The sequence below is a fragment of the Halyomorpha halys genome, unplaced genomic scaffold, assembly GCF_000696795.3.
Source record: "Halyomorpha halys isolate HHAL.00 unplaced genomic scaffold, Hhal_1.1 Scaffold185.1, whole genome shotgun sequence".
NCBI lineage: Eukaryota > Metazoa > Arthropoda > Insecta > Hemiptera > Pentatomidae > Halyomorpha > Halyomorpha halys.
The window spans coordinates 977,046-1,001,044 of NW_027106126.1; the positions used below are offsets into that span (position 1 = coordinate 977,046).

The 23,999-nt window shown below is 31.7% G+C and overlaps 1 protein-coding gene and 1 long non-coding RNA gene across 5 annotated transcripts in view; one reads left to right on the forward strand and one right to left on the reverse strand.

Moving 5' to 3' along the window:
- Positions 1 to 23,999, forward strand: part of Con (Connectin) — a 782,139-nt gene that overhangs the window by 632,558 nt on the left and 125,582 nt on the right. The window lies entirely within an intron of this gene.
- Positions 12,577 to 23,999, reverse strand: part of LOC106679235 (uncharacterized) — a 27,732-nt gene continuing 16,309 nt past the window's right edge. Inside the window, exons 3-4 of one of the 2 annotated variants that reach the window (XR_002945790.2) lie at positions 18,838 to 18,911; positions 12,577 to 12,882 (exon numbers count right to left, since the gene is read on the reverse strand). This is a non-coding gene — a long non-coding RNA (uncharacterized lncRNA). Of the gene's footprint in view, positions 12,883 to 15,690; positions 16,710 to 18,837; positions 18,912 to 23,999 lie in introns of those variants that run through there. The other variant, XR_001342913.2, reaches the window with a different exon arrangement.

Below are 23,999 nucleotides of genomic sequence, written 5' to 3' on the forward strand. Positions count from 1 at the left end.
AAGATGGCCACGGGACCTTCTAATTTAAATTAATGTTTTAAGTACCACCGATGGGTGGTTCCTTCCCAAGATTTTCAAATGTATATGAATCATACTCAATCAACATATTTTCTTATTGTATTATTTTGTACAGTTGTAAATTACATTAAATAAATAAATAAATAAATAAAAAATAATTTATATAGCATTTAGACAATTTGAAAATAAAATAAGTGGGTACGCATTAGAAGGTTAGTGCTTTAGAATTATTTCCTCAATTATTCAAGATGAAATTATTTCAGTATTTCAAAACTTCATTATTCAGTATCTATACGTATGCATCCATAATTTAAGGTTTCTAGTTTACTCTCTGTCGAACTCTTTCTTTCACTGAAAGTTCAAATAAGTTCCTCAGGAAAATCAGGAAGTTAAAAGATGCCATGTGGAACAAGACCTTCAATAGACTCGATAGCGAAAAATTCAGTATAGAAAATTTGATAGCTCAAAGTAAAATAAACTTTGGGATTTTTTTTTATTCCTAAGCCACACCATGTCAGGCTTAATTATGAAGTCAAGTTAAGATTGGTCAAGTTAATGTTTCTCTCGAGTTTTATTCATTGGCTGGAAAGCTTGGATGTACAAAACAAAAATATATACAATACTTCAGTAGCAATACAGACTAACTCTAAATCATAAAAGATCAAATGAATTGAAATCACCAATATGAGGATTTACACGGCTATGGAGTGAAGCAATAGCTATTGAAATGGTTGTCCTAGCTGCAAGCAAACCTAGATCAATTTATTCACTAGTCATGAATACAAACACCGAGTTCCGTGCCCATGATAGATGGATAGTCCAGGCGGTTGAGTCTCCGAACGGCGGAAATAGTGCTGAGCTTAATCGTTTGCTTCAAACTCTATATCGTGTAAAAAGAACGAATATTAATATACATTTACTGTTGACATGTTTCTATAGAGAAGACAGTGCATTTTCGGATTCCATAAGGCTACATAAATAAGTTGGACACAAATAAGTTTCTTTTTAAACCTCCATACACATGTTTCTTAAAATCCTTTTAAAAATTAAAATCTGTACGGCTACAACCCACGAAGAGTTAAGGGTGGAGTATTTTACTAGGTAAAGGACGTACTATTACTAGACCAACGGTTGTGAATGGAGGTGATTTAGTCAGAATTACGCTCGACCGCCAGATTTTTACCCAATTTATCCGGCTAGGTGGACCCAAGGAGGACTCCAGAACCCTCAGGGTTGACTCACGACTACAGTGTAACAGAAAACAGTTTTCTGCCCAGCCGGTTTCTTGGAGTTTCAAGCATCGAGCCTTACCATTGTGCCCCCGCTCCCCCCCAAAATCTTTTACTAATTCATATTTAAAGCTACTTAAAGAGTCATTTGCTAAAACGTTTTTAGAGAAATCTATGTAGCATAAGTAGTGGTAAACCTTTTTACAATTGTCTTATTAAAACAATTTTGCATCGGAATCAATTTAAATAAATGCTAACTGCATCCTATGACAACTTTCTTTTCATGAATACTCTATTCGAATCATTTCTTAAGGTCAGATTCTACATACGACTAGAAAAAACTGAAAATCAGTTCAGTATCAGTGCCGTACTTTGTAATGTAAGGAAGTAATATTACCAGACCAACGATTGTGCAAGAAGGTGATTTGGTCATTGCTCTTATACAAAAATCATACATATAAATCTATCCCTGATGATCATCCAAATTAAAACCAATTAACTCTATTATTTAACTCATTGATAGTCGCTAAGACTAAATCTTACTTCAATAAGAAGTGTCACTTGAATGAATAAATATGATCGTGAATAATCACCACCATATTTTAGTTGTTATTAAAAGACATGACTGTAAAAATAATTACACTTTGTAATAAATTATTCCAGAAGCCCCCTGGCAGACAAGACCACCAACTCTCATGAAATATTAACACGAAAATCCGGGTGGCTAATGTAAAAGCTCTTTTAAAGATTATTAACTTCTTTTCGTATTTTATGACTGGTTAAGTGCTTGGTAATGAGTCACCGGTCCCTCTGTCAGTTATCTTTAATAATAAAGCCCTAAAAAGTTTTTTTGGCGGAATAAAGTCCCCTTCGGACCAAGTTAAGGGTACTAAAAGTGGGCAGGTAAATTTCCTATCAGCCCTAGAAGATGAAGCCCCCGGATTAGCATTTAAATGTCCAAAGTTTTAACTTTTTTAATTCTTCTGGGTTTTTCAAAGATATAGTTACTGCTAAAGATGCCAGGGAATTGAACGACCGTCTAAAATATCTATATTAACTATATACCGTAGAGTTTATATCTAATAATATATTTTGTTTTTACTAGAAACAATTCTATGAAGGCATTCAACAATAAACAAGGATTTCTAAAATTTAATTCTGGTTCAATTGAAATAATGGTTTTCAATATGTTACATCATAGAATATGTTCGTCATAAATTAAAAGGTGATTGATGAAGTAACAATAATGAGTGATGGGTCATCCCGTACCCTCAAATTTATAAAAATATTTATTAGTTCTGTTTGCAATATCTTTATTCCTATGTAGCTGATCAAATTATTAATTTACTACACAAACTCTTGCCAAAAGACATTGCATTGTGATGTTAATTAAAATATAAGTTTATAATAATTTCCAATACTATACAAGCACTGGTCGATGAGCGGAGTAGCTCAGTGAGTAAGGTGCTGAGCTACTAACTCCTAGAACCCGACTGTGGTAGATAGTTATTTATTCTGTTACTGTAGCCGTGAGTCAACCGTAAGGGTTTGAGAATGCACAGCTTCTGTATAATTGGTACTCTTAATTGGAGAAACCATGGTAGTTAGCCGTGATCTTGAACAAATTTCATCCTTTGCACAACCCTTATTCGGAGGAAAAGTATCATCTTACAAAGCACTGAACCCCAGACCCTTTATGGATTGTTGCCGTACAGATTTCCGTAGTTGAATTAAAAATAGGTTTCCTTTTAAAAATCAAGATGATATAAGACTCCGTACACATATTTCTTTTAAAACTTTTACTGATTCATATTTTAAGCTTCTAGTAATACTTTAGGAGTTATTGGCTATAAACCTAAAAATATATGGCGCCCATGTAGAGACAATCCCCAGGGAGTGGTGAACTATTTTACTATCGTCTTTTTTTGTCCATAGAAATAAATGGTAAATTGTTAATAAGAACATTGTTGATCACAATCGAGTTGTAGGATCGGTTTTTTTCTGTTGTTCTTGTTCTCAAGTTTCCTTTTATTTTTCTAGACCTTGCATATTTATTTTACTCGAATTCTTAGAAATCAGTATTCCAACTTGTTGGGTGTCAGAAAAATACAGCCCTCTTTAACACTTATTTATTATTTTTCAAAGGAAGATGCTATTTTTTTTTTTATTTAAAAAATAATTTTCAAGAAGAGCAACTAGGAAAGAGCCCAAAAAGAAAAAGCCAGCAATTTCACCTCGGAGAGCAGATCAAGTCATTAGGGCTATGATAACGGACGCGCCCTTTCAAAGCAAGGCCTAATCTCGGAGGACACTTCTCACAAAGGGCTCACTTTTAACCGCCGACAAAGAGAGAATTACACCCCCTCCCCCCCCCCCCCCCCCCCTCTCAGATTTCAGATGATTGCTTAAAACAGAATCCTTTTCTCAAAAACAGTCTTTCTTTTTGTTTACCCCCTTTACCTTTTAATAAAGATCAAAAAGGGGAGGGGAAAAAAAATCTCTCATTCAGGGCGTTATCTATCGCTCTTTGGTTTTTCCTTCAACCCAAGGTAGGTATTAATTTTTGTTGAGTCTCTTTTTTTTTTCTTTACCAAGAGGTTCTTATCTCCTCAATATCCTTTAATTTAATTAAGTCTTGAATAATGGTATCTTCCATCGGCTGGATTGATTGATGTACCTCCTACATTCAAAGATAATTAAATAAATAAGAAGGATTGAAAACTTTAGTTAGCAGTTTTCTGAAAGGGACAACGTGACGGTAAATTTAAATAAAATTTTTAAAAACAGATACAAGATATTTTTTTGTATATATTATTGTTTTTTCTCTATAAAAAAATGTTAAAGAATAATTTGAATTTGATGGATCAATCAGTTGGGAATGAATCGGTTTGATTATAATGGTTTATTATCAACAATAGTTTTTCTACAATCTTGTGAGTTCAAACTGTGGCGTAAATCACTTCTCGAAACAAATATTTTGACGAACTAACTCATAAGTTTAAATTGTTATTGTAATGCTTTCAAGCCTCCAATAAAAAGATACAGAAACCAACGAAATATATGCTTAATAGTAAAATCTGTATATTTGAATGTATAAATATTTTTATTTGACGCATTCGTCAAAATCACGATTGTTGCGGCCAACAGCATATATGTAGAATAAAGAATATGTATTTTTTTATATACAACATATCTATAAAATATAAATACTATGTTATTATCGCATTCCATGTAAGTTACGATTCGCTGAAGAAGAGAATATGTGGCTATTTATCTTTCATAAAATAATTATTTACCAATACCTTTTATAAAAAAAAAAAAAACTTTTGTTATTTCAAACTTTTAATCTTAAACTAAATAAAATGGTAAGAAATTATTTAAAACTATTATTATAATTATTAAAACTATTTATGAATAAAAGAAAAATGAATGAATGAAAACACGGTTTATGATTTTTTTTGAGATTGCTCATGAATTGAGAAACGAATGAAGTGACAGTTGTTGACGTGAAATCATAGGTTTGAACTGATTAAATAAGGTTTCTTGGAAATTTGGCTAAATGGTGTAAGTAACAATTATGAGGATGATGAGACTGAATAATGCGGTATTGCTCCTACAACTAATCATAAGCTCATGGAACAAACTCAAAGACCATGAAGCTCGGTCAAAGGCCAGTGATCATGCAGCCTTGTTACGAGGGAAGTAAAGCACGGAATTCGCTGAGGTAGCCTGGTTGAAATGTATCGTGTATTATTTACGTACTTATTTACATAACATGAACATTCTATAGACACATTCCATATATTTTCTAAATATATAAATACATATAAATGTTGTTGGCCGCAACATTTTTTTTTTTGATACCTGAAACATTATAACAACTTTAACTCATGAATTGTTAGAAAATTTTGCTAATTGTTAAATACGCTAGTACGGAATAGGAGAACAGTAATTGACTGCATAGCTCATTGTCACAAGATTCAGGAAAAAATATTCTTGATTAAGAATCAATTCAATCAAACCAATTGATTCACTAATTACAATATTAAATACAAATTATTCGAGATTAGAGCATATCATCGCCTTACCACCATTGGTAATATTACCTGCAGTGTTCATACCGGTTTTCATGAATTTTAATTGGGCGCAATAATGCCACAGGGGATTAGGCTTTACCTGTTCGTCCAAAAACGTACTAATTAGGGAATCCACGGACGTCCGATTGTCAGTCAACAGGATTAGGGCTTAGGCATCTCGTCAATGTACATTCACAACCTGTACTCATAGTTAACAAACAGATGGATGGGTGCTTGGGGAACATTACACAATAAGGTTAATTAATTATTATAGTTATTCTTATTGATTAAACCTCTGCACTCGGTACCGTTTTAGACGTTACCTACCAGCTATACGAAACGCGATTTTAACTCAATAAACAGTACAGTAAAGAAAAAAATATTTCTTTTGTCTTGTTTTTTCGTTGCTAAATTTATTTTGTTAAATCTGTCTGTATAGATGTACATCTGAAATTCGTCTTCTCTTCAACTAACGTCATGAGACTCACTGGTGTTTGGCTGTTTTGCCATTTTTATAAAAAAAATGTGTCACAACACTTGTCTTATTACAGCAGAGATCCTAACTATATAGTACAAGAGCCGGGGAGAAAAAAATGGCAGTTATCTCACCCCAAATTTGGATTACTTTAAATGAAAAGTAGGTATAATTACTAGTCAAAATTGATGAGTCTGCCAAGAATAGGTAGGGGGAATAAAAAATGGCGGCTTTTTCAAAACCTTAAAAAAACACTAATTTTTCATTCGGAGCTCCTATATCTTAAAAACTACCAACAACACTAGAAAATGTAAGAGAACATTATTTAAAGAAGAGTAAATTTTCTAAAATATGAGCCCCAATAGAGTTATTTACGTTAAATACTTCTCGAGATATAGCTTTTTAAAAAGAAAAATATACTGAAAGATTAGTAGTTAGTTAATTTACTTTGAGAAATCTATATCTCAGGAATTATGTGACGTACAGATGTCTATTAGCACTCGAATTAAAGCTATTTTAATGGACTATAGAGAAGTTTCTGACCATTACCTTCGTAGGAATAGTAGTTTTTATGATATTTGCTAAAATAAATTGATTTATAGATGTTCGGACAATAAGTTTCATTTATGAAAAACTTCATTTCAGAAACCATAGGACGTACCGATTTAACCGTAGTTAAATTTACTACAAAATAGTTTATTATGTTTATCTTTGTAGAAGTAGTAATTTTTATGATATTTGACAAAATGTTAATTTCTAGTTGTTCGTATAAAATGTTGGATTTTTGAAGAAATATATCTCTAGATCTATAAGACGCACATATGTCTGCCAACCCTCAAAATAAAGGAAATTTAACTCTCTATAAAGTAGTTTATTACAGTTATCTTCGTAGGGGCAGTAGTTTTTATGATATTCACATATGAATATGAATTTGGCAAATGAAAATTTATCCGAACAACTATAAATCAATTTATTTTAGCAAATTTCATGTAAAATGTTACTCCTACGAAGATAAACGTCATAAACTACCTTATAACTCATTGAACTAGCTTTAATTTGAGTGCTAATAGACATCTGTACGCCAAATCGTTTTTGAGATATAAATTTTTCAAAATAAATTCACTATCTACTGATCTTTCAGTACGTCCCATTCAACATTTTTATGTTGCTTTTTAAAAATAACTATATCTCGAAAACTATTTAACGTAAATAACTCTATTAGGGCTCGTATTTTAGCAAATTTACTCTTCTTTAAATGACGTTCTCTTAGGTTTTCTTGTGTTGTTCCTAATTTTTAAGATATAGAGCTCCGAATGAAAAATTAGTTTTTTTTATCGCTTTGAAACAGCCGCCATTTTTTAATCCTCCTACCTATTCTTGGCAGTCATCAATTTTGACTAGTAATTATACATAGTTTTCATTAAAGTAATCAAAAATTGGGGTGAGATAACTCCCTTTTTTCTTCTCTTGGGCTCTTGTTCTAATTCGACGCTATAATACGATGTGAGTTTTTGGATTTCTTTATTAACATATCAAGTTTCCCTATTTCATTGAACCATATTCATAGACCTTTTTTCCATTAATTCTACATAGTTCTCACCGGATTAGAATGAGTAGTCGGTCATGAATGCATTTCGCACGTTCTCTTTCCACGTAAAATTGGTTGATTTATTTATCATGTATCTTGATATTTATATAAAAAAAATAAATAAACTGCAATATATCCTCTCGGAGGGAACAACCGAGTGCAAAGGGTAAAGTAAAAAATAATACTTTCTTCTTAAAATTTTCAGAGCTAGCTCAAAAGTGTTTCAACATATTTCACTCATTTATACATAAAAAGAGTTATATTTACGCTCATTTTATGGTAGAGAAATGCTTGTATGCTGGAGTACTAACCACTTTCACTTTCTTTCTAGGAAATAAATATGAAAATAAACGTAAAAAAAAAATCTGTTATTTACTAAGTCAAATAAAGTGGATAAGGAATGTAAACTCAATGGAATAATTTACATATATCTTTTTAGTGGTTCCAAAAGTGTATGTGGAATTATACTTGTATGATTTTAATGTGTAAGGTTCATTACACTCTAGGCGGTTTTAACTGAAGCATTTCACAAGGAAAATAATTTTTAAAAGTCAGGAGGTCGTTTGTGTGTTTTGTATGGGTGAAGACTGACGAAGCGTTCCTGAACCCCAGGTTTTTCTAAAACCGATTCAGTTAGTAGGTTAGTCCACGTTCTAGGATGGGTTTTTAAAACGCCTATTAGTAATTAGTTGATTCTTATAACATTGTCAGATATTTCACCAGCTATTTTTTATATATTTATCTTTCAGATTATTCTACTATAAAGCAACAAAAAAAAATATGATAACAAAAATTATAATAAAAACCCGAAAAATTGGTTAAAGAGATAGATAAGCGTCTGCTCTGTGGTATAGATAGCATTACTCTATTGTTCCTGTTTATTTTATATCATGCCAAATAATTTGCCAAATGTATACCAATCTTAGTTCAAAGAAGAAATTACTAAAGTATCTATTTTCTTTTCTTCCTTCCACGATAGCATTCTCCACACCTTCCTCATTTTTCCTTTATAGTGATAATATAACAGGAACAATAGAAGTAGGCACTTCTTCACTCATTCAAATTACAACACTAAAATACTAATACAATAAATAAAACAATTCCATTGTAATACCTTTCGTCGGAGTTATGTCATCGCCCTAAATTGCTAATTCTGATTCTAATATAATGTCACATCATCTTGTGTAATATTGTAACATTTTACTTTACATCTTACTCTTATTGAATAATTTATATGGAATTTAATATAATCACTACTCAAAACCGTTTTTAATGCTTATTTAACCTGGGTGATCCTATCAATTGTTAATTAGTGTGAAAACAACTGACTTAAGAATTATAATCACTTGTATATGTCTATAATGACTAAGAATAGATAATCACTTTTTAGGCAATAGGCGTATATTAGGAGATTATATAGGAGATATTAGGAAACCTCCTCAATTGGAAACAATAATAAATAAAGGAATCACTTTATTTTTGACTGCCGTCAAAACAGCCCTGACTAAGCCCTGCAACGTGGGGCGAAACGTTGGCTCAATAAAATAGTTATTATCTACTATTTGATTTTTTTTTACCGCATCCGGACCATATTCCATTCAACAATAATAAATAAAAATTGAGTTTATTTCGATACTTATTTCCTAGGAAAATATAAAGTTGGTGGAGACTACAACTGTCAAACTTCTCCCCGCCTTAAAATCAATGTAATATATAAATACAATTTTACCAATAACGTCAGCTTACTATCAGAACCTATTCCAGGTTGAAGGGTTTTTGCTTGATTAGATCAAAAATTTCTTAACTTGTTTATCTTCTGGCAAGATCACCAATATCAGAAATAGATGTTGACGAGACCTAGCCATAGACTAGACTTACATAAGCGAGGATTATTTAAAGGCATCCAACCTATTCTAATCAAAGAGGGAAGGGATTGAGTATTTGCTCCGTCGGACCACCACTAAATAAAAGTCAACCCGCCCAGGCGATATCAAACTGGTGCAGGTGCAGTTATATGGCTGAAAAAGTGTTAATAGCTTTGTTTTTATTCCCTTCCCGGTCATTTCAGACATACGGAGAGGTTATCTACCCGTTATAACCCGACCGGGTACAGAAGTCCCTAGATGTAGTGGACTGTACTAGTTAAGAAATATTTAAGCGTGCAGAACTGGCATCCAAATATACTATGTAATACGATATAAACTTTTTTTAACATACCCTAAATGAGGGTAGTCTGTGGCCGAGGGAGTTAAAGGACCAGGGAGAGAAAGAAATGCTTTATTCATTCATACTGCCCAAATAAATCTGGTTGCTACATTACACAGCATACTGACCAATCCGTGAGCGGACATATATAAATTACATACTTTTATATGATATAATAAAACAGAAAGAAAACATTTTTTCCCCCACAGCTATCTTTTACATTTCATTTAAAATTAATACTAGTCTACACACTAAATACAAGTTTTTAAATTTATTCCTTTTTTTCTTTCCCTTCTATTTCACAATTTTTATTTCATTTGATCGGCAAATTCCCCTATATAACAAATATTAAAATATTAAAAATATTAAAATAATAATGTAACAAATAAAACAACAAACAAGATATGCGATGTATGCATGCCATCCCTCCTCTGGATAACTCCCTTACTCAATAATTTCCATGCATGTGGTGGTGGATGATTCCCAGGGAGTCAAAACTGGCTCGTAACTGCATTCGAATCCGGTCTGGGGTCGACTTTTATTTCTCTGTTGCTCCCACAAAATGAAAACTCTCATCATGCTTAGAAAATGGTGGTCGGCTGTAGATAATCTCCCTATGTCAGAAATTACCAGGATATAGGTCATTTATAAAATGGGTATGGACCCAATAAAGGTTTAGTCATACTCATTTATCCAATTCTGATGTAATTTTCATTTAACATCTAATCCATATCCATTGGTATTTTAACGGATTCCGTTCGCTACTTTTACTCACATATATTTTCTTATGAACATTTTATTTCGAATGTATTTCATATGATTTACTAAAATTTAGAAGATACCTGGAGATCAGTCTAAAGTGAGTGTTATATGAATTTCAGCAGTACTTATACTAAAATGAAGCATTAGAAAAACTTCTTTCTAGTTCCAGCTATAATTCAACAACGGCTTGTCCTCTGGATTTTATTCTCAAAAGACGAAACATTAATTTTGGAATTTTTACCTTAATATAAATCTAGCTAACTGAAATTTCTACCAAAAATTGGACAAATTCCAGAAAACGCAATTTTTACAGTGTAAAAGGATAAAAAAAAAAAAGACAAAACAGTGAGAAAACAATTTTTTAAATAAAAATTGCAAAATATTTTAATTTGGTGGAAACAGCGATAAAATATTTTTTACATCTTTAACACCTTTTTAATATAAAACCGTCTTAAGGAGGTAAGATAACTTCAGAAAAATATTACTTTCTTCAACTAATTAAAATTAAAATACCCTAGTTTTAATATTAAAATGGATAACATAAAATTATTATTCTTTGAGATTTTCATTTTTTAAATTGAACCATATTTCAGTCATATTCTGGATGAGTAAAAGCTGAGCCCAAATTAATAATGAAATGGAAGCCACCAAGAAGAAGCCTAGCCGAATGTTTCTTGGAAGAAAGTAGTCCTGTGACAGATGGGTGGCGGGGACGTATTTGGAGAGGAAAATTTGAGGAAGAACGAAATAACTTTTCTTCTTACATCAAAGTAGAAATTTCTTGTACTTACAACTTAAATTGAAGGAACATTTTTGACTGAAATTTCTTAAAATCTGTTATGAAATTTTCTTGTTCATCATTTTTCAGCTACAATATTGTATTTAATTTAAATGGAATATGACAGCGAAGGTCCATATCCAAAATATATTGTTTAGGAGTCATTCACAGCATCGGACTTCTCACTGAAGCCACACAAATTAATAATATATTTCACCGTTACCTGGACATCATTTGATTTTCTCAGTAATGCCAAATATAATAGTTATAATATAATAATAATATAAATAAATATATTATAGTATTTGTCCAATATCTAAAAATAAACATCCTTATGCTTAGCAACGACTTAGATATTTCAAAAAATACATTTTCAAAGTTATATCGTAAGATGGTTATTTATGTCAAGCATCCTTTACAAATCTGCATAATCAATATTTTCCCCAAGCATGATTTAGTATTTATATTTAATTATGCTCAGTAGAAAAACAATGCTTGTTCAATAAGTTTATGTTCGCGTTTCAAGTTCAATATTAGAAAACAAAAATTCTAAATGAATTTATGTATCATTTTGTCTTGATTTCTGTGCGCTGATTTTTTATTATCATTTCTTAATTTAATTTTAATGTTTTATTTATTTTATTAACTTTCAAACCATTCAATAGCCTTTGTAATACATTAAGGTACAGGAAATATCCTATGTTCATAGGATTTGCATGTACAAAAACAAAAAAAATAAAAATAAGGTCTTTTTTTATTCTTTTAAATTTCAAGTAAAAAGTTATCTATTAAAACCAGGCGTTCCTCGAGAACCTTAGGGGTGGGGCACGGTAAGGATTTGTCAACACATATTTTATGAGGAATTATTGTTTAAACTGCTTTGTGATGTTGAATTTAAGCTGAAAAGTTTTACTGGTAGATGCATTATTAAAGTCCCTCAGAATGCACTTTTGACCAACTTAATAATTGAATATTTTCTGGGGGCACCCCATTGGTCTTAAGTCAGGAGAGGGAGTTAGGCTCGGAAGGTTCGAATTTTCGGCTTATTGAGCCCCAGACTTGGGAGCCACTGACTTAAACCAATATAAATTTAAGCCTAAAAATAAAGTTTGCCTTTTTAAGGTTTCACTGAATGAATAAAAAAACATGTAATGTTTTTATTTTTCATTTGCATATCTCAAAACCTAAAATATTAAAATATATTAAAACGGCTGGCAGAGGAATATTAATAATCTTTAAAATATTCCAATTAATGCCCCTCATTATCTCACCGTTTCTGCATTACATATGTAAAAATTATTATATTATATAAAAGTATTATAGATCAAGAAATATGGAAAAAAGTAAAAACAAAGATATATATTTCAACATTTTTTAAATTAAAAATTTAAATCAATAATAAACTATTTCCTGATCTAGTATTTCAGATAATTCTATTTCCTACATACATTCTGCTCAATTTCTATTGATAAAAGAATCACAGCAGATTGTAAAATATTAAGCTAAAATAACTATATTTAAGTCTGTAGGTATCTGTAATATATTTGGTGGATCAGGGTTTTTTTAATTATTTATAGAGAATATTTTTCAAAATTTTATATAGAAAGAAATGTTTTAAACTATTTTAAAAGATGAAAAAAGTATCTCCTGATATCCTTCATGAGATATATTTTGGCTGATCGTTAGCTGGCTAGTGTAAAGTGTAGAATTTATTTCACTTCCTGCCTTGTTCCCAACGGTCCATTTTAAACCTAGAGCAAAAACTAAGACATATTAATTCTAGAAATATATATAACTTTCAACTAAACTACAACATACAGCAAAATAAGTTTTTTTTTTCTAGCTTGTTCAATGATTTATATTTTAAATAAATTGGTGTGGATGAATATTTACTTTTACAATTTAATTACCATTTGAACATTACTTTAGAATGTAATTGAATCTACATACCCAATAAGGAACCAACCAACATTTTAAGTAAAATTTCGTTTTAAAAGTTATGTCAATATTTTTTCCAAGAAAGTAAGTTTTATGTAACAACTTTTACTTAATGATCAAGTGATTTGGTAGTAATACTTGATGCTAGGCTTCTCTATTTGTAAACATATTTTCGTTATTAACTGAACAAATAACTAAATTGGATTAACATTGTTGTATGAAGAACATAAAAATCTTTTCAAGAACTGATATTATCAAAATCTGAGGTCACTTTGAAACGATTTTTCAGTGGTTGTTAAAATATTGAAAAATCCAATTAAGTCAGAGGTAAAGTATAAAATTGGGCAATTTTGGGTCCGCTGGACTTTTCACTGCCTTACTCGTTTGTCCACTACGATATTCATGTACATTTGATTGGTCAAAGATTTATTCTAATTGCCTTTTACAAATCCTTTTAAATCTATTTGAAGTCATCTTGTTGTTTTCTAGTCTACGATCAACTGCATTTTTCAAACTCTTTCTCATGTTATTCTAGTACAAAAATCCTCAATGAAAACAAAATTGATAAAAAGTCATTGGAAAGATATTATAAAATTATCTTTTTTTTTTACTTGCAGCATTATTTTTTTCTAGCGGGCTTAATTTGTTAAGTATGTATATGGCATATCGCATCGCTTGGAACTTAATCTCTGTCAACCATTTCCCAGTGTGGTAAAATTACGAATTCTGGTCAAAAAAATGTCTAGTTTTTTTCATGTTCGGAAATACCTTGGCATGTAATAAAAAATGTTTAAAAAACATGTATTATATGTACCTTGATAGTAATTAGTTCGAGTATGATATATTTTAAATAATTATCACTATCACTGGCATTTATGATTGACGAATCACTACTATTACTACTAACCTTGCTGGATAACAAAAATACAATCTTATGTAATTCACATAAACGATTTTTAGAACTGATTAAGCACTAAACACTGGAGCGATGGATTATGTGATCGGTTTCTAAGTCAACGGTATACTGAATTTAAAACTAAACCACGCCACCTTCTTCAGTCAAAATAATCTTAGAGGAACAGAGGAAGCAAAGAATCTAGCCATAGTCTTACATTAGATCACCTTACCTTGGCCGTGCATGACAGGAGACTTGACGCTTTGCCCGTGACTGCCACAGGATAAACCGTTTGGTACTTGACAATATGCCCACGACCGTCTCTGTATAAACTGTCAGTAGGTTAAATAAAGGACCATCTTCCTAATCATAGTCAAATTCAAATTACAAACTGCTTAAATTATTTGTTGATCTGCAACATTTCATAGCCTCCATATTGCACAAATTGCTCTAAGAAACTAGTGAAGATCTACGTTGCCCTAGATCGAATAATTTATTGTAAACTAGCTAGTCCTAATACACTCCTATGATTTATAGGTAGTAGTCTACACTAAATTACTGTTATCATCAAATACTGGCCCTGTACTGTCCACTCAGCGTTGATCAATCTCGTCGTCTCATGCTTGTTAAATCATTAAATACTGGATCAGAATTCAGAGATAAGGATAGCTTAAGCCTGATTTTGTTAGCTCATTTAAAAATATATTCACAAGTGTCCATACCTGTATCTATATTAGTATCTAGTACAGCCATGACTTCAATCCAAAGTTTCTTTCAATGGAATCGTACATATAAGCGACTACACTATAACCCTGAAGAAATTTGAACTTGTGTTTTATTCATTAATTAATTATAATAAATTCACTCCCCCTATATCCATGTTACATCTTTATAGGAATGACCCACATCTCGAAGGTAGGAGGTGGATGGAAGAGGATGGTAACAAGGAACAGAGGAGATGCTTGAGTATCAAATACCTATTACCATGACACCTCTGACGTTTCTCCTTAAGTGCCAATCAGTCAGCCTTTCTCATGTGTCACAGGGCTTCCTGTGAGCTATCGACGTGGTTAGAGCGTCCTGGAGTAGAAGGAGCGTTGCCTCACTGTCGTCAAGTTATAATTTGTCCTAGGATGGATGGATACGTTAGGGACCAACCTCGCTCTTTTGAGTTCACTCATAGCCCCCAAAACTCACTCGAGCTGGTTCATTCGTCCACTACTCTCGTGTTGAAACGTCTTATTTTTGGCATCGCATGGATTTCATTCAGAGTTATACTGAAAGCTCAATATGCAATTGGCATGCATCCAGAATATTTGCTGATGGGAATGGTATGTACATAAAAAAAAAAATAATGAGACCACCTGCCTTAGGTACCATTCATTCTCATCCTATGATTATGGGATCAGCGTTAAACCTTAACCAATTATCTCAAATTCAAAGAATATTATGTTTTCCTTTTTCGTGCTAAATTAAAAGAATCAGCAATTGAAGCTTCTTCTTTTAGATCTAATGCAGAATATTTCTTTTAAACGTTTATAAAATATAATTATCTTTAATGTAGTTTTTCTGAACGGCAGGTCTTTTGAATTGAATAATTTGTCTTGGAATAATAAATTTTTATGAGAAAATTAAACCACAAATACAATATTCTGACAGCGGAACACGCAATACTGACGACTTCGATGATAATGCGTCAGAGTATATTAATTCAATTAAATTGATATTAGCCATATTACATTTGATGATTAATTCTGATATTCTCTGTCTTTGGAGATATTATCGGAATAAATGAATATATTATTATTACTGGTTTAATACGTGATCTGAACTGAATGATTAATGTATGAAAATAAATTAAGCAGTATATAATTAAAATTGATACTTGATAGATTACAGTAAATAAATAAATATAGTTGGTATTCCAATACAGGCTACAATGGTGTTGTCAATTAAGTAATTCTTGGACTAATAGCTATCGAAAATAAAATAACAATGTTGAATTTATCTTGGATTAATGGGCAGAATTGATATTAAAGTTAAATAATAGCTAACTAAATAACTTACTATTTAACGTTACTAAGATTGTAACCTAATCCTTAGCGGCTACACTGGTCCGTCCGCTTCATCTCGGCAACTAGAACTGTTACTCTCTCTTACCTAGACCTTCTCATCCTCTGGCGCGGCCGTTTGAATACGCCTTGTCGAGGGCCTTCTGTTAGGTGGATATCAGGATGAAGAACCGCCTACGACTAGACTTACCCCGACAGTTTTATAGAGAGAATTTACTTGAGGATCCTTGTTCCATATCTTCCTCCATCCCCACATCACCCTCTCTGACTGTTGTTGGAGTAAATCTACTCATTCATGATATAATTTTTTTTTTAAAACACAAATAATTTGTAATGTTGAGTTTCCATTTCTCACTTTTGCGTTATCAATTTCTACACATTAGTGTAAGTATTAAATAGTCAACTGATTTACGTATAGATGGCAGCATATCCTTGCTCTTTTGAATTGTTTTCCTCCTCAAAAATGTGGGATAATCTTTCTTTCCTAGTCGTTTGAATAGGAATTTTATATTTAAAAAATGTATACTACTACCTCTCTTCCTCCACTCTCCTAGACATTCAAGCATCTGTCATCCTCTGATTTCCATCTTCTTCAAGATTTCCCTCACTTTGTCCAGCCATCTCAAACGTACTCTTCCTTTATCAGATCATCCACAGGATATATTTGATAATGCTGAATAATAAAAAAATTAGTAGAAAGGCAAAATTAGTAGCAATGATTTTAATGGACTTCGTTTTATGTTATTAAAAGAAAAAATTAAAATTTCGTAAAAATTTTAATAATAACTATATATGAGGAGGGCTGTCCAGAAAGTAACAGACGTTTTAGCCTATCGTGGCGATGGGTAGAGGTAGAGCCGCCATTTGGTGTCTACATTCAGTACCCATCCAGCTGTTGTAGCGTGAGAACTGTGCGTTCCCCACTTTGCTCTATATGAGTCGTCAAAATGTGCCCTTCAATAGTTGTGAAACACTAAGAAAGTTACGGCGCGCCATACAAAATAAGCGTCGGGGAAAACTTAGAACCAAGGTGTTATTTTTCACGACAACACACGTACAAACACGGCCAATAGTACTCGGGCACTCAGATGGTTTTGGATGGGAGGTGTTTGACAATCCACCCATACAGCCCGGATTTGGCCTCGAGCGATTACCACTCCTCCCAGCGAAAAAAAAAGGGTTCGGTAAACAACGCTTTGATACTGACACCGAACTGCCTGTGTAAACCAGTGGTTGAAATCGCAGGCGACAGATTTCTACAGAGAGGTTATTGAAAAAATTTTGCCTTTCAAATGTATATTATAAACTTTGAGTTTTTCAATTTTTGAATTGTTTATTTCAAAACGTCTGTTACTTTCTGGAAAGCCCTCGTACATAGCTTTAAATAAAAAATAATTCCTTCTTAGATTGATTGACGAAATAAGTGATGTGGGTTATATTACTTATACATGATGGAAGACCAACCAAACATAAAATGATAATCTAATAGTTGGATCCAACATATATCTTTGATTAGTTACAATTATGTTTGGATCATAAATTTTTTCTTGTATTGTTTCTTACTTGCTAAAGGTACGATAAGTGACACATTTGGTAGGCATGTTAGAAAAGATTAGTGGTTTACATTACTTGTTTTTAATCTATTTCTGCCATAACGCTATAGTCGGGATGTTTTTCAATAGTCAATCAAAAGAAAAAAGTCTGTTCTCGCAAACCGGATTTACGCTTGTGACTTGAGGATTATATTCAGTCCTAACATACTCAGCCACAACGACCTTAGGGGAAAAAAATTCATTCTCGTATTGCATTGTGCAATACTTATTAAATAAAATGAACTTCTGATCTATAAAAAAAAAAAATGTTTTATTCCATTGTTTATTATAGTTATAATTTTAATATTGTGATTTTGGAGAATTTAAAATTTGAAGTATTTAAAAATCTTCAGCTCACTTATTTAGAACCATGGAACGTAATTTTTATCAATGGGCACTCAGTATTCTAAGAATTATAAAAATATTCAACACGAGCTGCATTTTTCTGGCTCGTTTATTGAGTAGATAATAGTTTTTAAACAAAGTAGGAGAAATAATAATAAATAATTTTGCAAAAAGATTCGTTTTAGTCAGGAAAGAAGCGGTCATAATAAATCTATAATTCTACTTATTATTTACATAAAGAATTCGAAGTATTGAATTTCAGTCCATTTAAATTCCCAAATGGGTAGAGATATGATTGAAGAGATTTAATTAGAAGCTTATAATAAATATTGAACAAATACTTTATTAAAAAATTAATATTACCTTCGTAATTGTTCTAAAGGGACTTAGTCCCAGAATAATTTCATTTTTCACTCATTATCGCAATATTGCGGATTACGTTTGTAAAAGCTTACAGGTAGAACGCAGTTATATTCTTGTTCCTATAATTGTCTGTTCACCATTTAATGATGAGTGTATAATTTTAAATATAGTTCCGTTAATAATATTATAAAAACTCAAGTGTTGTTTATATTATTAATTTCGATTACCTTTTTTAAAACAGGGAATCTTCGGTTTGATGAATATCTAGGGGATTTAAAAAAAAATCAGTTATATTGAGGTATGAATGGCTAAAAATAATATTTAGGTCAACACGTTTAATGATAGCTATTTAACGAATAGTCTGGAATTCAACCTCGTTTTATTTTACAAAACTAAAAAAGGTTATTGTTCTTACTGTATACTGTTACATTGAATTATCATTTTAAAATATTTCCATAAATTTAAGTAATATGTTTTGTTGCCTCTACGCTTTATACAAACCTTTACGAAACAGATGAAAATGATCACACCCGATTGCCGACTGGAAAGGAGAAGGAATAGGGTCGCAGAAGAGCCTGCAAAAATATAAATACATGAACTTCATAAAATAAGATGGCCTCCAAATGTGTGTGTGTGTGTATACACACACACACACACACACACAAGCAAACATGAAGGTCATTCAATAAGGAAAATTATTTTGATTTTAAATATTTTTTTATATACCTGCTTTGATTTAATCTGATAAACAAAAACTGTTTTTTAAATTAAATAAAATAAACTTTATTTGTTTTATATTTAATTGGACATATTCCAAAAATTATAGAGCTGTCAAGTCAGATTGTAACACCAGCCTACGGTACAATATATGGAGTACGTCAAATGAAAACAAAAAAATTTTCAGATGTCCCATATTTAAAACAAAGCAATGATATGGAAATCTGTTTACTAATTGTATTTGTTATAAATAAATATAATTAAAGTTTGAGGAATTATAAAATAATTCGTTATATTGAGCGATTCAATTATATCGAGTTCAAACTATATTGCATACATGATTTTCTCCAGATTCAGAATATTCGGGATACTCTTTTAATCCCGGAGTGAAAAGCTGTCACCCCCCTCACCCCCACCCTAGTAATAAAGCCGGCTCTTGATTGGCCAGCACTCCTCCCTCCAACTCTAATTATCCGCAGACACTTTGACAGTTGGCCAGCTTGCTTACTGATCGACAGTTCCCCTCATCATTAATTAGTTAGGTACTTTCTCGGTGGTTGGCTTGCCTGTTAGGGTTTCTTATCGCTGCCTCCTTTCTTGAGTGTCATTTATGGGGTTCCTGCCAGCTAGGGGCACTTCTTGGTTTCGTATTTAGCTCTTTCCTCAAATCGTGCCGCGTGTTCTTCTGGAGTTTTCGGTGAAAATAAAACAACAACAAAAAAACAATATTCTTCAGTTCATTACTAATGAATACCCCATTAGTGTAATGTTATCTTGAGAGAAATTAAATAATTAACAAAAAATAGATCCTTTTTGACGATTAGCATAATCCGAAATTTTACATTTTAATAAATAAAATCCCACCAAAACATATTTATCCTTCGTCTTGCCCTACAGTATCTTTTAATAATACCCCACCTATTTCTGTTGAACAGATCCGTTGCTTAGAACTAAATATGGACAAACGACTGACATGGAATCCTCATACAAAACTGAAATGACAGGAAACTGCTCGTCGATTCCAACTATTACACCATTTGTTTGTCTAGTAAATGGTCCAAACTTTCAATCGATTACAAAAGACTGATTTACATGACTATTATAAGGCCTATTTGGACATATGGAGTTGAACTATGGGGCTCTACTAAACCATCTAATTCCTTTCGAATCCAATCCTTACAGTCCAAAATCCTTCGTAAAATCCTTAATGCTCCTTAGTTTGTCACAAATCAAATCATCCATCAGGACCTCAATGTCTCCTATACTGCCGATTTGGCCAGAACCAGATACCAATCCTTCCATAATAAACTTCCCAACCACCCAAACCAACTCGTTTCTAACCTGGCTTCTCCTTCACTACCTAATAATCCTCCTAGGCCTCTGAAAAGAAGATGGCCTCGAGATCTTCTCCTTTAGAAATGTTTTTGGAGTTCTATCAATGGTAGATTCTCCACATGTTTTTATCATGTCATAATATCACTTACAGCAAATTTACTTGATGTGTATATATGTATAAGTTATGATAGGATAAGGCACTGTGTCCGCCTTAATACTCCCTACCATTGTAAATAAACATCTAAAATGTTTTTAAGGAGCAATAACTTCAGAAATACAGTAGTGTTATTTCAGTCTAATTGCGTGCTGTTACTCTGCCCTGAACCTTGTTTTTTTTTTGTTTTTTCGTTACAGTTCCGACAACTCGTAAGTTATACAGTTGTAAATATCAATAAATAAATTATTTAAAAAAAAAATAAATAAATAGATTTTATCAATTTTAGTCTCAAAACATTTTTTATTACTTTATAAGTCCGACGTTAAGACCAATTCGGTCATTCTCAAGGACAATCATAATAAAATTTGAGGACCATATTATTCATTGATGTGATAAATTTTAACAAAGGAGGTTGACTGTGTTAAATAATTTAAATTTTTAATTTAATGTAAACGATTGGCCTAATTAGGGTAATGTGCGACCTGCTATAAATGACCTGGGCAGAATAGCCTCCATGAAGTTTTTTTTAAATTATTTGATTCTAAAATTTTATTAAGATTGTCCTTTAGGATGGCCGAAACGTCGGACTTATAAAGGAAAATGTTTTGAGATTAAAATGGATAAAATTTATTTATTAAAACAATATTAAGCATTCTCAAGAAAGTGTTAAGATTATAAATAAATAAATATGGTTGAAGGGATTAATGCATTTTCTACACATTCTTTTAAAATCTTGTTACGAACGAATGCCTCATATATCAACATTTGAAATTAGCTACTAGATTAAATCTGCTTCTATAATTAAAAAATAATCCTCCTAGAAATATGTATATCGACTACTTTCTTATTGGGCTGACGATATTGAATTATTTTTCATTTTTTTATAAAATTTACTTGAATTAATTTCTGAAAGTTATATGATATAATTAGTACTACTGATATAGTTATTAGCCTAGATTGCGAAAACAGTCAGTTAGTAACTGTTTAGCGGAGTTCGCTTCATACAATCAGATTGCAATCATTAGAGTGTTAATCTCAATTAGACAATGAAGGAGCACTTAGCGTTCATCATCGCCAGGAATTTCTGTGGTAGTTTCAAGTTCCGTCTTGGTAGTTACGTTTGGTACTAAATCATACACAGAGGCATCGATATGTTATCGAATTGTGTAGCTGATGAGATGTACAAAATTTAAATTCATTTTGTTGGTTTTGTGTATCTAGATTAATTTACCTAAAATATAAATGATCTGAAAAAATAGCCTGCAATGTTTTAATAATTAATGTGAGATCGTGAAATTAATATTAATGAACGCTAAACACATATTAATATGTGTTTTTAAAGTGTTTATAATAAGCTAGTAATAAAAGCTTGTTATTTAATAGATTTTCCTTGTTATTTAATTTCCTTGATAGTTTGGTTCATGCCGATTTCCAAAATGATTTAAATAAATGTTTCAAAGGTGATATAAAACCGTTGTAAATTCGATAATAAACGCCTTTTTCTCCGTACCCTTCATTAAGAATAATAATATTAGTTCATACATACATAATACATAAAATGTATTATGTATACTTTAGTGCATCTTTTCCCTTTGATTACCTTTTGGTATTATGAGGTGTTGATATGAGTCTAGTTATGAAGTTATTAGGTCTAGTGTATCCCCATGGAATTAATGGTCCGCTAAATCCCTTTTTCGCACCCTTCTTTAAGAATAATAACATTAGTTTATACATACATAATACATGAAATGTATCACACACTAAAGTAAAACGTTTCATTTATTATGAAATTCATTCTTAATGAAGGGTACGAAAAAGGTATTTAGCGGACTATTAATTCCATGGCGTTAGCCTTAGGCTACACTACCGTTACTGGACTCATATCAACACCTTATAATGTCACAAGGCAATCAAAGGGAGAAGAGGCACTAAAGTATACATAATACATGTAATGTATTATGTATGTATGAACTAATGTTATCATTCTTAATGAAGGGTACGAAAATAAGCGATTTAGCGGAAGGCAACTATACTCACCATTACACACGCACTAGTATACATATTCCATCTCTTGGATTATGTATGTAGTAATAATGTTATACTTTTATGAAGGGTAAGAAAAAAAAAGAAAACGATTTAGCGGGGTGAGTTGCCCGGTAAGATGAGATTAGATTTTTATTCAGGGTGATCAACATCTAGGTTATTACACACTTTTTACTTTATATATCTTCTTGTCTTTGACTTTTGATTGTTGAATGTAGACTATTCCCTTTTTACACTGGTCGATATAATCCACCAATATCGATATTGGTGGATTATATTTTAGTAAAAAGTGGGGACTGCCAGGTTTGGTATATAGGTTGGTCCTCTTTTGTGATTAAGTGGAGGTGTGTTAATTTGGAATGTCCTATTTTAACTCTTGCAACAACCACTTCTTCTCTTCTATTTCCCCTTATGGCACTTGTCTACTTTTGTGTGTGTGTTTTTTTTACATTTCTTAGTTAATTGCTGAGTGGTACGTTAGCTCACATTAAATCCCAACTTTTTCGGATTCTGTTCCTTAAAAATGCCTTTATGTCTTTCGGCTCGTAAATTTGGAATGGTGGAACGTTTATTGCAGCCTCTTTAGCAGCTTTATCCCCTACCTCATTTCCAGCTATTCCTGAGTAAGTGAGGTTGTGACATGTCGCATATCAACCAATATGCTCGTTATAAGCGTTAGTTTTAAATGTAAGATATGTAAGCCTACCAGTGGATTCCCTTAAAGGATATTTATAGGGAATTAATAAAGAATTGTTGAGGATTTATTGATATATTTTGTTTTAATTGAATAGTACAACTAGCCTCGAACAATTTACTCAAAAATTTATATAAACAAATCTCTGCCTACAACTGTAAGTTATTTTTTTCTCTCTTATCCTATCTCTTATTTCTTCATTTCCTATTCTCCATATTTCCTCTTATTTTCTATAACATTGTTTTTACATACTCTCCGTTAATATATCCGTTTTTACACGCCCTTTATATATTGATACATTTTATTAATTTTTGGTCTCTCATTATTTTACAATTTATACCTTTTTATGTTAGTTATTTTTTTCTTTTTTCTATTTTACTGTCACATTGACTATTTTATCTCTACGATCTTTTGACCTTTAGATTTCTGTATATAGAACGTCTTTTACCGACCTGCACTCTAGCGGCTTTTCCTGCAATTTATAACAATGTAGCCTGGATTCACCTCCCATAATCTTTCTCGCATTTCTTACTTTCTCCATTTATTTCTTCTTATCCCCTGTTCTTTCCTAATTTCTTTAACTGATTTTTTATAGATTCTTTCCACTTTTAATTGTTCCTAACATTTATATGTATATAAATAATAATGTAATCAATCTACTACTGTCTTGTCCATAGTTAGTAATCAACTAATTTATATTTTCATTCCATTATTGTG